Below are 17,682 nucleotides of genomic sequence, written 5' to 3'. Positions count from 1 at the left end.
AACACTCCCATCATATTTTCTGTTCCACAGTGCTTGTAGTCAACATCTATTGAATTTGACTACCCAGAAAATAACCTTTTTATTTTGGTGGCTCACCTCCCCAAGCTTCCTCTGTGTGGATACAGTTTAGGTAAGACTGTCCCAACTCTTTGTTCCAGAGGTTTGTGTGACTCTGGTCTAACAAATGAAACTATTGTCTGTCTCACCCAGAGTGACTGGTCTAGTGGGTGGACACGGGCTCCGGATGCACTTGAAATCAGTAGACCTTTTTAAACTTCCAAGTTACATAGGCCCGAGGAATCCTCATTCTTTACAAAAGCTAGCCTAAGTCGTGTGTTTGTCACTGACAAGCTGTTAAACCAAAGGAATGGATCTTTACCATTGGCACTTCAGCAGAAATTTGGTGGATGTGTGGGTGGGTAGCAGACAACTCTCTGAGGCCTTCAAAGCATACACGAGAATGGAGTGGTGGTGGAGGTAGGTACACGCCCCTCACGGCCCTCTCCCAGCCTGGAGCCTGGCTGGGACCTTCGTGGCCAACTTCCCTACACGACCAATTGCACGTGACCACTTGCTGATGAACAGACAAAAGAGCCTTGCAGTAGTGGCTGAGGGTTTGACATCTACAATGTGAGGCCAATAGAACTTTTCAAAGGCACATTCTAACTGATAATTTAGCTTAACTACCTCATATGTTGATGGAGAGAGAACTGAAATACTTGCTTAGATTACCTTCTAAATATGGCATATCTAATAGTGATATCTGAGTCAAGACAGAACTAGGAAGAGAATAGACATTTGTTGAATACCACTGTAGATAGATATTAGGCTAAACAATCTCATTTTACAACAAACCCAGGAAATATGGCTCATCACCCACTTTTTAAAAATGCAAAAAAAGTAAGGTTTGGGAAGGGTAAGTAACTTGTTCAAGGTCACAGACTAAAAGATTCAAGTCTAGTTCCCTCTGACATGGAAGTTCATTCTCTCTCCCCACATCAGGAAGGGGAAGTCAACAGTTCCAAAAGAAAAGATGATCATTGAAAATGTCTTGTCTCCTACCTTTCTCCTTGGTTTTCCACACCTAAAACCCCACAGCAGAAATGTGGCTGGAAACTTGTTCCAAAGCATCATTGCAGGCAGGAATTTACCTTGTGCATTGGGGGAAGCAAGTCCAAAAGCAATTGTACTTGGAATGTTAAGAAAGTCTTAGCTTGTTTCTAGTCTAGCCACAAATAAATAGAGGTTTATATGGGCAAAATGATTTACTACCATACATTAGGGTATTTTATACTTCACTGAACTTAGATAGGCAAATTATATAAACATTTTACATATAAGCAAAACATGTCAGATGTCAGGACTCAAAATATGTATTTAATTAAAAAAATACATCTCTTCAAACCAAAGCCCTAAATACATATTAAGTGAAGGTAAATGAGACATGTCACCTAACAGACATTAAATGACCCACATATACAGTGATACCTCCATTAATGAGGCAAATGCATTCCAACAGCACACTTTAGTGTCAGAAATTTCATTATTTGATGAAGCAATAACACAGAAGACATAAGGACCCATCCAAAGAAGACAGAGAAGAAGTGGATATGGTGTGAAATTATTAAATATTAACCAAAATAATACCAAGTGGGCTGCCAGAAAAGAAGATTCTGGAAGTTCTAAGCCAGAAAGAGGGTTAAGGGAGAGTGGGACTCCTAGGGCTCACCTGTGATCTGGCAGAAAGGTGGGGAAAGGTTTGCAGGAGAAGGCTGTGAAGTGGCATGGACTCAGCATGCTTGGGTCACCTCCGCAGCCCCAGAATGGGCCTCGAGGAGCTGGAGCAGACCCCATCTGGACATATCCCTGCAAAGACACGGAGTACCTGAAGAAAAGGGACGGCACCTCTGATCCCCCAAAGGCCCCCAGACCCACCAAGGGTAAGCTCAGGGTTGGAGTCACATGTCCGTGATTTCATTGTGGCCCACGTTACTGCCCCATCCATTTGCAAAGCCTTTTATAAGGAGTTGTCATTCATTATTCCATTACAATTCAAAGACCAAGTACCTTTACCTTGAATGTTGACTAAAAATGTCCTTATCAATGAGTAAGACCATCAGTATTCGAAAATGCCACTGATCACACCCTTTTCTTTCTTCCCAAAGGCAAGGAGGTGGAGGGGCAGGTCAACACAAAGTAATTGCAGGGACAGAGGAGGCAGCCGAGGGGTTATGAGACTCAGAAACGAGAGGCTGGGGAACCCCTACATTTTTGCTGATTTCTTATTTATACCATAAACCATGCAGGACAAACACGCTCTATTCACTGAGGTATTTTTGTCCTGTGCAGCTGTGTGGCTTAGCAGGAGCTTTGCTGTCGAGCCATATGACTCATGCCAACACTGCTGCATATGATTTATGAAGACTTAGAGAAAAAGAAAACAGCCAGCTTCATTATGAAGGAGCGTCGTTTCCAGAGTATTTGTTCACTGAGGATCAGGGTACCATTTAGTCCTCTCTTGCTTGCACTCTGAGTGAAATAGTGAGTCTGCCTCAGCCAGCGGTGGGCTAGAGGATGCCCTCCTGCTTCCCTGCTCCCCACGTGCCCTGCTTCCAGCTTACATGGGGACACTTCTAGTGTAAGAAGAGAGCTGGTGGCTGTAGCCAGAGGCTCGGTGACCTTCAGCTGCCATGGGAGGTTTACTGACTCCGAAACTGGCCAAACACCTCATCATAGGTGTTGCTTGGGCCTGGGCCTGCTTCCCTCAAAGACGGGGTCTGCAGCCCAGGGCACGGGGAGAAAAGCTGAAAAGGGACCCGGTTTTGCTGGTTCTCAGGCCGGCCACTCTTATCAGACTGTCTCCCTGCCTCACTGATTAGAAGACTGTCTCCAGTTGAGTTTCCGAAATGCTCCAATGAGAACATTAAACACAACCCATCTCCCCAGTCCCACCCCACACTTCCCACTGGGGTCAAAAGGAAAAGTGCTAGGGTCTCTTACTCTGAAAGGTTTCTGACTCCTACCTTGGAAACGTTCCAAGCTGGATCTGACGGGTCTTGTCTTTTCTTACTTTCTTTCCCTGTTTTAGCTTTCACTTTCAAACAAGTCCCGGCCTACATTTATTCCCTGAAAAATAGGAAAATCAGGCCAGTTGGTAGTGCAGGTTTGTGGCTGTAATACATAACAGCTGCTTAGTAATAAGGCAGCTTGGACTAAGAAAGCAACTTTGGTAATATCCTGTTTATCTCCTTCCAAGAATGCTCTGTTACCCACCGATACCCACACCACAATGGGGCAGAATAAAAGTTCATAAGAATTTGTGAATAATAACATGGTCATAGAGCTTGCACTCTGGATGCTCTCGTTGTAAATTAAATTGTGAGAGGCTCAGGATAAAGTATGTATTCATGTTGCCTAACTTGTTAATAAGATATATAGTTGATCTTATTCCCATGAAAGATGAGAATAAAGCAGATTTGGAAATTGTGTAAAAAGGAAAATGAAAGTGATAAATTTTAAATATTAAAAGTATATACCATATGCCAACAAGGGTTTTATTTTAAATAAGATCATAAAAAATAAATAAATAAAAGTTTTGGTACAATGCTTTATTTTCCAGTGAGAGTGTTACATTTAAAGATGGTTTCTTTTTTTTTAATGTTTATTTATATTTGAGAGAGAGCAGAGAGAGATGGAGACAGAATCCAAAGCAGGCTCCAAGCTGTCAGCACAGAGCCTGACATGGGCCCGAACTCACGAACCGTGAGATCATGGCCTGAGCCAAAGTTGGACACTTAACCAACTGAGCCACCCAGGCGCCCTGCTGAAGTGTTAAATTAAATATCCTATCCTTGGTTTCCTTTGGTTGTAGTTAGTTTGTGTACAGTGCTTTCAGTGCAGCTTCTGGTTTATTTATTTAATTTTTGTGTGGTCCAATCCCTGCCCCCACTAACACACACACAAAGGACCTGAACAATTGTTACAGGTAGTGGTTGTAATCTCTCCCCCTGCAAGCTTTGAAGGTGCTTCCCCCTGCATCAAAGTACTTCATGGCTCTGTGTATCTCCGCCCAACTTCAAAGCCTCACTGCAGGAATCTGTAGTGCCTTATACCATGCAGTTCTAAAGGAGCTATTACTCTCCATTTATTGTGCAAATTTTTATGGAGATGCCCTGCTATCTTTCTTGACTCACCACTTGGTCTCAGAATAGCTCCCCCAGCTATGATTAAGAACTGTCTAGAAAAATTATCTGAAGGAATAGATTAGGGTCAGACTGCTGGAAACTAATCCTGCTAACTCTTGAGCTTTTAGTGTCTCTGATGCCACACCCTGTTCAACTAACTATAAGGTTCTACCAGCACAGTAGCTGGGGAACTTTCCCTTAGGAGCCTAGAGGAAGCGGGTTAGTTTTGATTTAAGTTGCGGCTAAAGAAAAAAAAAAATGTTTCGCCTTTTATAGAACTTATTGGTAGAAGATTCTGAAAGGAACAGGAGTCCTGAGATACAAAGAGCAGATAGATGCTATTGAGTAGAAAGATAGGCTGTCTAATAGAAGCTTCTGCAACGATGGAAACGTTCTGTAATTCTGTGCTATCCGATACGGTAGCCCCCAGCTACATGTGGCTGCTGAGCACTTGAAATTTTCCTAGGATGACCGAAGAGCCCAATCTTCAATTTTATTTAATTTTAATTAATTTTAAGTGTTATAAATGGTAAGTGTCTATTGTATCGAACAGCATAGTTCTAGGAATGAACGCTGTGTGTTTGTGTGTGGGTAGACAATGTAGGACTTCAGCCAGAGGTAAGAGAAGGATAAGGAAGAAAAAATAGTGCCTACTTGCAACCTACGGGGGAAAATCCTTTTGACCTGTCACCACAATAGCTCCACCCAGGCAATAAGGAGATCCTAGCAATCAGACCTAAAAAGAATAGTGTCATCATTTCTTTTCATTAATCATTAGAGAACAAGGCTGCCGTGCCCACATACAGGCTGGCACTTCCCTGCATTCACGCCTCCTGATTGATAGCATTTCAAGTCATCTTGTGGTAGGCAATGGACAAGGGGGAAAAGTAATGAAATTGCCTCGTCATTTACCAGCCCAAGCCAATAATGTGTCACTGTGCATGGCTGTCACTTTTATACATCAAGGGTGCCCAATATCAGGTAGGACACTGGCCCTTTCAAAGCGACATAAATCAGGAGTTTGTACAGGCGGAGAGGGGTCATCAGGAGGCCACAGGAATCTCAGGCCTGTCCACTTGTCTGATTTGGGGCCTTGACATTGTTCCCTGAGCTGGCAAAAACTTGGGATTCTGAATACTTTGCTGGGAACTCCAAGCCACATGGGTGCTGCTGGTGACCTCCTCACAGAAGTGAGGAAGGGAACAGTGGGAGATTACGCGGACGGGACTGGCCACGGACGCGAGAGAAGATCCCTGCGGGGGTGACTCCTGGAGCTTCCAGACACAACAGCAGCAAAGACAGTCCCCCGACCCCCATTTCCCACCCCCCTCCTCTACGTTTATTTTCCTGCTCTGTTCTAATTAGAAAACACCCAAGAAACCTCGGAAAGTATAAAAAACTAGACATTAATAAGTTTTTTGCCAAATGGCGGGGGTGGGGGAGGGTGACTTGTTAATGAACCCACCATTCACTTCAGTGAAGTTGTCTTTTTTGCTTTCCCTCCTGAAGCAGCATCTGGGCACAGCATTTAGCAAGGTACTGAAATGTTTAACTGCTGCTGCTGTAGGACCTTCTAGTCAGGAGAGATCTGCCATTTTCATCATGGATTCTTTTGTTTTTCCCCGTGGCCAGCTGCTGCGAAGATGCAGTCAATTTAGATTAAACAGGCTGAGGAGCGCTATTCAATATGTCAGCCAGGCACACTTCTCTAAATCCAGCGTTCAGCAGGTACAGTTTAAAAAAAAAAAAAAAGTCAGGGGGGCTGTTGACAGAGGGGCGCAGACTGCTTTTACGCCTGGGGACGGGAGCAGGGGTCCTTGGAGGGCAGCCCCCGGTTCCTCCACATTAGGCATTGGGAGCAGCTCGGCCCTTTCTTTCTGCCTGTCTTCACCCTTGTCCTGCTCCTCCCCTTCCCCTGCTGCCACTGGCTTCTATCTCCATTGTTCCCTTAAGCCCAGCAGCCAGCGCGCAGCCAGGCCCAGCACACGCTCCGCAGCCAGCCAGCAACTTCCTCCTAAGCTGCAGTGCATAATTACAACCAGCTGCTCCGGGCTGTGGGCCGGCCGGCTCTGCAGACAAGCATCCCCATACCCCCAGTTCCAGGGAGGCGACAGCCTGCTCTTGGCAGCAGCAAATTCTCCGAAGGAAGTGCCCACACCCTTGGAAGGAGAGGGAGCAGCCCTTCCCTCTCTCCTGGCTCCCAGAGGCCAGCGCCCCATCGGGTCTCCCCTCTTCTTCTCCACTTGGTCGGACAGAGAGAGTTGTTTTTATTGTTCGCCTGAAGGTGCCTGCTCTGTCACCTGCAGCAGCCCTTGCCCTGCTGGTCTATTGTCTGTGCTGGTGCCTTTGCAAGCAGGAGGGTGCGTCCTGGGCCCAACTCAGGGGGCAGTGGCGCGAGGAACCCAGGCTCCCGGTGGGCACCTCGGCTTGTGAAGGGGTACAGATACAGGGGCAGGAAACGTGCGCTGCCCTCGGCTGGCATGAGGCAAAAAAGACTACTGATGTTGCTTTAAAAAAATACCACTGAAAATCCAAACAAGGCTAACGTAACCTCTGTAAGGAGAGCAGCGTGTGGGCAAGATTGCTGAGGATTTGCCCATGCCCCGCCTCGGAGCTGTGGGTTCATTTTGGGGCCTCAGTGATCTTTCAGGCTTGGCTACAAGTATGACTCTGATCCAAAATTAGGCTTTGAATGTGTAACACAAGGCTCCCTGCCCCACCCACCGCCTCTCTCTGCCCTATGCTGTTTCTTCAGAGCCTGGCACTGGGCCAGATCTGGCCCTTCCAGCTCCTGGGGGAAGGGCTGGCGGCAGTGTTCTGTGTGCAGCCAGGACTTTAGGGTGGGTAAAGGTGCATGGCACGAGGCAGGAAAAGAAGGGAAGACTGCTATTCTAGGGAAGGGCACCGAACCCTCAAATCACCCACCCCATCTAGTCAAGCCGGGGAAGACCATGCAGGTGGGAGGGCAGGCGCCCCGCCTCGGCTGCCCGCATCACTCCTGCCTACCTGTGCCTTCCAGCTCTGGCTCTTAATGGGCCTTCAGCAGCAAGAGAGCCAAGCCAGGCCGGGCCAGCTGCCCTGTCATGCCCAACAGCAGCCTCAGAGGTAGGGAGCAGCTGGGAGTCTGCTGTCGAAAAGGAGCTGCTCATTTTACAGGGCAATTGCCCAGGGACGCCGGCCCTGGCAGTATGAGATCAAGTGGGGCAGAGAGGAGCATCTTTGAGAGGGGTCATTCTGTCTGAGCGTCAGCAGCCAGACTGTGGCCAGCAGCAGCAGGCTAGCTGTCTGTCATGTTGGGGTTCCCCTTTGCAGATTTCTTTGTTTCAGTGTTCAAAAATCTCAGTAGAGGGGTACCTGGGTGGCTCGGTCGGTTAAGCCTGACCGACTTCATCTCAGGTCGTGATCTTGTGGTTCACGAGTTTAAGCCCCGTGTCGGGCTCTGTGCTGACAGCTCAGAGCCTGGAGCCCTGCTTCAGATTCTGTGTCTCCCTCTCTCTCTGCCCCTCCCCCACCTCTCAAAAATAAATAAACATTAAAAAGATTTTTTTTTAAATCTCAGTAGAACTCTTTTTTAAGAGGATAGCTCCTCGCAAGGAATTGTAATAGCAACCTGTGTCAGCAAAGGGCATGCAGGGAACAGGGGTCATCAGTGAATGTGTGTAAACAATGGAGTTTGCGCCTCATCAACTGTAGCTTTTCTGGGTTTCTACATCAGTCTCTGATGATCTTTGCAATTTAATTCCCATAGGAAAAAAGAATGCCAGTTTCAAGTGCTCTTTTGGTGTTCAACCCATGCTTTCCCTTCTTTCTGATTCTTAAGCCTGGATACACTTTAGAAGCACATACAAAGCAAACGCATGTCCGTAATAGCATCACGACGCAGCTATTTCAGCCTGAATATTACTTGTGCAGCTTGACTGGCTCTTCCACTTAAAGCAGTTTGGAGGTCCCAGTGACTCAGTGATGTAATTTTTGGCAGGTTTTTCTCCGGCCTTGCGACGAGAAACAAGCTTAACAAGCAAACAGACGTGTCTGGCTTCTCACGTTGCCGCAACCCTTATTTGAGAGCACCAGGAATGAGAGGATTCCTTCAGAGGGTCCCGCTCTCCAGAGGAGGAGTGTGCAGATGGCAGCAGCAGCCTTGTTATATCAGCAAGGAGGAAAAAAGACATAGAAAAACAGAGACTGAAAAAAGTTCAATCTTGGGGCACCTGGGTGGCTCAGTCGGTGAAGCATCCGACTTAGGCTTGGGTCATGGTCCCACAGTTCATGAGTTTGAGCCTCGCTGATACTTCCCTCTCTCTCTGGCCCTCTCCTGCTCACACTCTGTCTCTATATGTCGAAATAAATAAAACTTACGAAAAGAAACATTTTTTTAAAAGGAAAAAAGTTCGGTCTTCAGTATTCTCAAAAATGAAGTTGAGAGGGACAAGCACCAGATTTTGAGACAAGAGACTTGGTTATTTTCACAACTCTGACTGACTCTAATTACCTGTGTGGACTTTGACATCCATTCATTTCTCCTGGTTTAAGTTTTCTCATCTATAGAATAGGGGTGATGATATCAACTCCCTGTAATTCCACCACAGATGTGTGTGTGTGTGTGTGTGTGTGTGTGTGTGTGTGTGTGTATGTGTGTGTGTGTGTGTGTGTTGTGTGTGATGACAGCAAGACAGCAAGCACACTAACTATATTAAAAGTAGGATAGGGGGGCCTGGATGTCTCAGTCTGTTAAGTGTCTGACCTAGGCTCAGGTTATGATCTCACAGTTTGTGGGTTCGAGCCCCATGTAGGGCTCTGTGCTGACAGCTCAGAGCCTGGAGGCTGCTTTGGATTCTGTGTCTCCCTCTCTCTCTGCCCCTCCCCCACTCAGACTCTCCCTCTCTCTCTCTCTCTCTCTCTCTCTCTCTCTCTGTCTCAAAAATAAATATTGAAAGAAAATTTTAAAGTAGTATAAAAATGCATTCTAGGATTGAAAAGTAACCTAGCAGAAATAACAGCCATGTGTGTTCCTTGTACATGCTTATACTTATCTATTATTTAAGTGAACATTTAGGTCTAGCCACTCAAGTGGGTTTCACGGAACACCATTCACTGATAAATGAAGAAACGCAAGTACTTTTTCAGGTGTAAGATCATCTTTCTATTTAAAAAAGATCTTTTCTGTAATGTTTAGACCATCCGACAGGGTTTTATTTTACTGCACAAAGGGAAGCATGAGTCTTTCAGGCTCCTTCTAGCATCTCCCAGTGCTTTACAAAGATGTTCATGACAGTCGGAGAGCAAGCTATCATGTATCACTCTTTCCACCAACAGATGGAGAAACTGAAGCATAAAGAGGTGAAACGAGGTCACCGAGGGAGCAGGTGATGGACTGGCTTCTGGTCTCTTGATCCAAACCCTGCTCCACTTTGTCTCTCTCATAAACAGCCATCAATAACTTCATCTCCAGACCGAACACTGTGAACTAGGGCTCACAGTGTGCAAAGCATTTGTGTGCAAATGGGATCTCCACTATCCCGGGCAGAACACAGAGCCCTGAACAGAAATGGAGCAGCAAGAAACAATTGTTACCATTGGAGGCAGAAACTCCACCAAAGCCAGTCTCACGGTGACAAGGCAGAAACAAGGAAGTCGTGAGCGGGAAGCTCCATATCACCCGTCAACCGCTAACATATCAAGATCATACAAACCTAATGGCAGGACTCATAAACATGAACTTTATTCAAAAACCTAGTTTCGACACTATCCGTATAGAGATTTCCCTTCCTTAATATCAGAACTGTGCAGAGAAATGGGCAGATGACAAAATATGAAGCTTTCACGTTAATGTTCATAAGCTGTGCTAACGCATATCCTCATGTATCAGCCAACCAGATGCTCGGGTTGACTGAACATTTCTATTTAAGATCTAAGGTTGTAACCCATTTTCTTTTTACACTTTGCCTTCTCAGACACGTATTTTATTCTTTCAGGTTTTCAGCCTGGTTCCACTCACCACCCACCACTCACTGCTTTGTGATGAAGAGCTTTAGGCTAACGCTCTGAGTCTGTTTCCGCCATTGTAAATGAAGCGGACATGCCAATCTCAGATTATTTTGGGAAGATGAATTGACTTCACGTTTATAAAAAATATTGAACGCAACTCCTGGTACATAGAGGGTGGTTAGTAATTGCTATTTCCTTGTTTCTCACCTTTGAATAGATTCCTTATAAAGTGTTCTAATTGTTGGAAGTACCTTCCTATATACTGCACATAATTCAATAAGGTGGTTAAGGAGCATGTAATGATCCCTTCCAAATATATGAAAAAACTCTATCCCTCAGAGATTAAGTGACTTCCTCAGAGGTGCACGGCAAATCGGTGCAGAACTAAAAGGCTGGCATCTAGTCCTGTGATCCCTTAGCCCTGTGATCTTTCCAGAACCTTGTCTCTTGCAGCCATTGCTTCCATCTGAATGGAAGCAGCTGGTCTCCAGTCCACCCCAAACCAGTTCCGGCTCCCTGGTGCCTCTTCCTGGCCTTCCCTGTACGGTAGCCCCAGCTCCAATCCCATCACACTCCTAAGGAACTTCCCTCTACCTCCACCTGGGGCTGGATGTTCAGGGACTAATAATCTACATGGCATATGAGTTGAAACGAATTGGGAAGGAATGTTCTTTTAAATGAAAGAGTTGGATTAGACACCACCATACGCATTATGTTGTTAATATCTACAGCATGATAAAATCATCCCAAATGTCACCAATCCCTGGGGGACTTATTAATAATTAAGCATTTTTAGTTCACTAAGAATGCAGATTCCATTTAACAAGAGAATGTACACTAAATATGTCCATTATATTGCAGCTTGCAATAGAATATGTTAGAGATCGCAGCTGGGTTTCTCCAGGACAGAAGACAAAGTTAATGCAGGTATCAGTCTTTCCTAAAGGCAGCATAAGAGCCAAAAGTAGCATCCTGGATTGGTTTATAGGGTTTGTGTTTATTAGAAGTGTTTATTAGAATGACTAATAATGGAAGAGAGCTGACTTGGCAAGGGTTGGGGGAGGGCCAGAAGAAGCCCAAAGGAAATGGGATGATCTTGCAGAATATAAGGCAAAGCAGAGACCCAGGGCCTGCAGTGGATTGAATCGTCTGCCCCCTCGCTGATTGTTAAGGCTTTTAAGGACTGGAATAGGCAAAGAAGGGTCCTTCTATATGTTCCACTTAATGGGAAGGCCATTTACTTTTTTGTGTAGCTTACTCCCAAAAGATACATGGCCCTGATTCTACACACACGCGCGCGTGCACACACACACACACACACACACACACGCACACACACCATTTTTCTTTCAAAAGCAGTTTTCTGTATTTATTTTGTTTTGTTTTTAAAGGTATCTGATTCTCTTTTCTTCTCTTCTCTATTTCCTGGGCACAGTCAGAACACTGAATATCTTGAAAGTAAAAAAGGGAAGATCACACACAGGTTGCCAATCTTCTTTGTGTCTTTCAGAGATTAACTGTTTTTTTTCCCCTAGGCCCACCAAAGAAGGTCTCTTTTGAAGATGATCAAGGGGGAGGGAGAGAGAGAGAGAGAGATTGAGAGAGAGAGAGAGAGGTAAAATCTTGGGAAATTGGTTGATCTAGCCTTTAGTCCTGGGGCTCTCCTAACTGGCTTTGCAATGTGTGATCTTTTGGGCATGTTATTTAATCTTTTTCTCTAGGCCCCTTCCCCCCCCCCCCATAGAAATTTTCACAATCCAGAAAACCTTATAGCCTTAATGTACCAGAAATCTAGGCTTGAAACAAGGAGAAGTCTTCTTCTCAATGGTGCCTAAAGAATTTTGCAACCTTTTAGCAGAAAATGCCTATGGATAAATTTTTCCATTTCCTTGTTCCCTCTGTACTGAACTACATGCAAATTGTATTGCTTCTTTACTCCTTCACTTAAAACACCTGCCAACCTAATAAAAGAGCCATAAATGTAAGGGCCCCAACAAAGGAGAAGGATCCTCTCGTGACCAGGGAGGTCAGTGGGACAGGCTGTCACCAGGAAGTAGAAAACACAGGGAAGATTGTTGTCATGTCCATTGTAACCAACCTGGGTTACAGCAAAGCTGAGAGGCAGCAAAGCTGAGAGACTTATTATGGAGAGTGGACTTGGCATGCTTTACAGCCTCTTTACTTTCATCCTGAGGTTATTAAGGTTCAAGGTGCATGTAGAACTGATTCCCCGGGACTTCTGGTCTGTGTGTGTGTGTGTGTGTGTGTGTGTGTGTGTGTGTGTGTGTGTGTGTATAGGAATCACTCCCTAAGTGTTCTCTAAAACTACCACTTCCCGTTGTTGGATACAGGGTCCAGGCAAGTGGACTGTTGAGTAGAGATTCCCACCCTAGTCTCAGGAAAGAATGGACATAGACAGAGAGGAATGTGAGAAGGAATGGGAGAGAGAGCAGGGAGGGCCCCGGGAGTTGTTTATCACAGAGCAAGCAGCCTTGGGAGAAGCAGAGGAGGAGGGGCTGAGTTTCAAAACAAGTTGTGGACTTAGAGACTATAAAAATGGTGGAGAAAAGATGACTTAAAGTCAAATAGACTAATATACTCAGTTACCCTGGATGGTTTTCTTTCACCACTAGTTTTCATATTCTGAAAGTCACGGTTTTCTCCTGCTAATAACCAGCTTGTCCCAAATGCCAACAGTGTGCCTTCTATTTCACCATTTATAGAAGCAGATGGTAAGGTTTCTCACTTTGCTTCACACACACACACACACACACACACACACACACACACACACACACACTATCACGGCCGCCCTGACAGTCTGAGGAATTACTTTGCTCTGTCTCTTTAAAAAATCTAGAAAGCTCTTTGGATATTGTCAAGGCTAATCAATCAGAATTATGCTTATAACCAAGGGGATCTCATGACCTATGGTTCATAAGTTGCTTCAGATAAGGACTGTAGGGTCATATTCAATAGGGCATGGCCCTGCTCTTCAGGAGATTAAAAAAATATATGCGTACATGTGTGTTTGTGTGTGTGTGTGTGTGTGTGTGTGTGTGTGTGTGTGTGTAGCGGGGGTTGTTACCTGGTTTAGCTGCTGTTAATTTCTCATACTTTCAGCTCCTGGCAGAGAAAAACATGCTTAAAATTACTAGGGCTCTAAGGGTTTCCCAAGTTTATAGGGAACCTAACCAATTAATTGCACAGATGATTGAATTGTGGCCCCAAAAAGTTAGCCAGGTTTCTCTACAGGTCACCCAGCAGGTTAGCCACAGATCCTGAGAAGAAACATGAGCCTCTAGGCTTCTTGTCCTGTTCTCTTTCCACATAGAGTGGATTCTAGGAGATCTGTTTTACAGAATTTCCTTTCCACTCTGTAGTCATATTATGGGTTTCTTATGCAAAGTCTTTACCAGTCCAGTGCTCCCCAGTGCTCTCCCCTCCAGCCCTGGCTGTTGCAAGGCCACACATCTGCATAGGGGTGAGCCAGGAGCCCTCTGCTCCACAGAACACATGTTCTTTTACATTAAGCCCCTTTTCTTTGTCCCGAGGTTAATTCCTCTTTTCCTTGCCTCAATTTCTTTTTTATTGTCATCCACTCACGTGTACTAGTTTGTATACCAACACTTGCATACGTTACCTTTAAATTAGAGAGACACAAAATAGAGCTAAATGCAACCCATAGTACCTAAACAATAATCGAAGATTGTGTAACATTTCTTATGTTCTCCCTTCGTGATCATGTGATGGGTGGAAAACTGTGAAGTCATATCAGTATCAAATCTCTCCTGGAGATGAGGCTAGTGACTTGCCCAAGAACAGTAGGCAGAGCTGGGAATGAAATGGTCCCCACAGAGTCACTGATTTTTCTTCTTTCTATTATGTCACGATACCAACCTGCCAAAATCGCCTTTTACGTCCTCTCTTCACTCTTGTCCCACCCCTGATGGAGATACTAATGGGCAACAAGTGGACATGACAGAAGCACAGACAGGATATGGAGAGGGCAGGATGAGGCCTGAACAACTTAGCCTGAACCGTTCAACACATCAGCCACAAGCCATATGTGGATATTTTAAATGATTTTTTTTAAACGTTTATTTATTTTTGAGACAGAGAGAGACAGAGCATGAACGGGGAGGGTCAGAGAGAGGGAGACACAGAATCTGAAACAGGCTCCAGGCTCTGAGCTGTCAGCACAGAGCCCGACGCGGGGCTCGAACTCACGGACCGCGAGATCATGACCTGAGCCGAAGTCGGCTGCTTAACCAACTGAGCCACCCAGGCGCCCCCATATGTGGATATTTTAATGAAAATTAAATGAAATCAAAAAGTTCATTCTTCAGTTGCACTAGCCAGCTTTCAAATGCTGAATAGCCACAAGTGGCTAGTGGCTACCCTATTGGGCAACTTACGGAGCATTTCTCTCATCACAGAAACTATCGGACAGCTTTGCCAGACCCCAGGCCATTAGGACTACTAATAATAACTACCATTTATTGAGCCCCAATAGTATACCAGACACAATTGTTGGTGTTTTATGCCTATTATTTTATTAATCTTCATAAAATTGATGAGGTATTATTATTTGCATCTGACAGAGGAAAGAACTGGTATTAAGAATTCTTAATACTTTGCCCTTCATGTTGAGTAGTAAATGGCAGAAATATGACCATGGACCAGTTATGGCAAACTGTAATATCAACTCTAGTTTCCTGTGAGGAGCCTTAAAGACTGATAATACAGCTAACATTTACTGAGCATGTGCCAGACATTGTTCTCATAGGTGACATACATAAAAGGCAGGGACCGACCTGTGGTTTACCATTCCAATCCTTGTTCACGAAGTCAACTGCTCTTTCTAGATGAGCTCTCTCTCTTGGAGCCAGCTGTCAGATGCCTCTGCTCAGAAGGATCAGCTCCATTTCACCTTGCTGTTGGCCAGCAAGGTCTGTTGCTTTCTCTGCCAAGCTGTCACCACTAGAAGTCATCACAAAAGTCATGCTTGAGCAGATCTTGAAGGGAGTCCTTTGGCCTACTCCTTGGAATTGTCCCACTTCAGCTCACTACAGAGCAACTTTAAGAGCATGCTGTTGACATTCCTTTTTTGACATTTGGTTGGCCCAGTAGAGATCCCATCAGTCCCGGTGAGCTGGCTGCATTCCGGGCATGTTAGTGAATCTGTCTTACCCTTTAACATGAAGCAGGCGGGTCTGGTAGATGACCCTCATGAGCTGGCTCAAGAAGTTGGCTGTGATATTTGTGGCACTGGTCTGTAGATTTTTTAGTCTGGTCTAGACTAGTCCATGCCATATGGATACCATACTCCACCTGTCACCCTCATTATGATAGACTGAATTTTTTTGGCTTTATTTTTCTATTGCTCTGATACTTTTAGAGCATTACCGCTATCTGAGAAGCAAAATTCAATGGAGATTTTCTCTTTTATTTCAGTGGTGAAATTCTTTTGACTACCAATAAAATTTCATTGGATGGGCTAGCATTTAATCTTGGTCAAAGTTTTGACTTTCACACCCTGAGCAGTATTATGACTCTGCAGTATGGTCCAAAATCCTCTGAAGACTGTTACAAGTAGGGTAGCTTGGCAGTCACCATATGGTTCATAAGTGGCTTTCAGAGAGAGTGGCTGGTGAGTTGTCAAGCTGGAAATACCTCCCTAAGACCTTGAAACTTAGGTTTCTTGATGTACTCTGGAACAATAGTCAACCCAATCTCAAATTATTAGTGGTGTAGACTTGCTGTAGGGAGTATCTTCAAATACGTGGCAGAATCTTTATGGATTCTCCATTGACTTTCTGTAGTCACATTAATAGGAGGCCACATGTAAGTCAAAACTCACATTATCAAAGACTTTTATAAAATTGGTGGAGTTGGTCTACTTCCTCTACATGAGGTACCACAAACCCCACAGGAAAGTCACTCCCACCTCACCACTATAGCCCAAACACACAGCTGTCCCTCAAGGGTACAACTGACCTTCTTGTGCAATTATTGCTTTGCTAGGATACACACGTGAATTTTGCTACAATAGAAAAGTGTGGGAAGTTCGCAAGGGTGGTCTTATTTTCATATTTTTTTTTCTTGTAGAAAAAGATGATGAACTTGAAATCCTGCCGTGTGTCCTTGGCACTCCACATAATAAAGAAAGGTAAATACAGCTATCTAAGTAGCTTCTTACATTTCAACTTGAAAATTTCCTCAGGTGCGGGCCCGTGACTATAATTCATGATTCTAGTTCCAGCTTCCTAGTTGGAACAAATTCATATTTTTAACCTACACTGGCATGGATACTCCAAGAGGTAGTACATTCCCTCTCGTGGAGAGACTCAAGTACAAGGTGATTGGCTATTTAGAGGGAGTATTGCGAAGGGGATTTAAAAACTGGTTGGGTGGCCAGACTAAATTACCCAATCAAAACCTGACAGGCTATGATTTAGCACGTTCTCTAGTCAGCAAATCTCTATATCCATAATGTTCTACTCTTTAAACACATCACACTTTTTTCTCCTCAGGGTCTTTGTCCACACTGTATTTTTTCCTGGAATATCAACACATGGCCAGTGGAAGTGTGCTGAACAATTTCTTATTTGAATGCTGATTTAAATGTTTTCTTCTTTAAAAAATCATTACTTATCCCTCTGTCCATGTAGGCATGCCATGTTATTCTCCATCTCTAAGTCCATTTAAATTCCGTGCCCCCCCCCCCGAAAGTACACAGCTGTGGGTATATCTACAATTGTGGGTTGATTGCCAGTAGACTATAAGGAGGGATTCATATCTGTTTTATTCATTAATATATATCTGTGCTTAGTATACAACAGGAATTTAAACAATCGTTGAATGTCTAACTGAATGAACAAATACTAAAATCAGATTAAAATTATTTATAGAATCTAAGCTGCAGGATTTTCAAGCTGGCAGACATGTTTAGAGACACTCTACTCCATTGTTTATTAGTGAAATATAAATACCCTCAGTTTCTTCTTTTCCTTACCCTATAAGATTGGTTGAGCTATGTCAATTTCTAAGCACTATAACAGCTATTTTTTATTAGGTTCCACACTGGGACTTGAGTGCTGTACCAGCAGAAATCCCAGCAAAAGAAAAAAAAAAGTGTGGTGTTTTGTTTTGTTTGTTTGTTAAACAATATCCAGGGATTGGACAATACTGATAGTCTATCAGTTCCTTTCCGGTTCATTTGGAGCAAGCTATCATCCTTCAGACGCCACATATCTCCAGCATGTCTGACCAGAGTGGGTGGATTCTTGAAGACCAGAGGAAGGGTCCTGTGGGTGGATGATGATCTTACTGGTCTGACTCATGGTCACCATGGTGACCTCTCCAGGTGGGGGCTGGTCACATTGAATATGATAGGACCAAAGTAGAAGGCACCAATGACCAGATGCATCAGGAACAAAGAAGGAGGAAAGTGGGGTCCTGAAAATAGAAATCACATCAAAAAATAGATGATGAGTTGATAATGCCT

At 44.4% G+C, this 17,682-nt stretch overlaps 1 long non-coding RNA gene across 1 annotated transcript in view; it reads right to left on the bottom strand.

The window, feature by feature from the left end:
* Window positions 1-1,756: 1,756 nt before the first annotated feature.
* The window catches only part of LOC109249587 (uncharacterized), a 131,826-nt gene continuing 115,900 nt past the window's right edge, over window positions 1,757-17,682 (bottom strand). The window contains exons 3-4 of the long non-coding RNA XR_002072646.2: window positions 3,024-3,126; window positions 1,757-1,866 (exon numbers count right to left, since the gene is read on the bottom strand). This is a non-coding gene — a long non-coding RNA (uncharacterized LOC109249587). The remainder of the gene's footprint in view (window positions 1,867-3,023; window positions 3,127-17,682) is intronic.

Source organism: Panthera pardus, unplaced genomic scaffold, assembly GCF_024362965.1.
Source record: "Panthera pardus isolate Hobbes unplaced genomic scaffold, ASM2436296v1 HiC_scaffold_13, whole genome shotgun sequence".
Lineage (NCBI taxonomy): Eukaryota > Metazoa > Chordata > Mammalia > Carnivora > Felidae > Panthera > Panthera pardus.
Note: the sequence above shows the minus strand (reverse complement) of the source record. Positions and strands in the feature narration are given on the sequence as shown.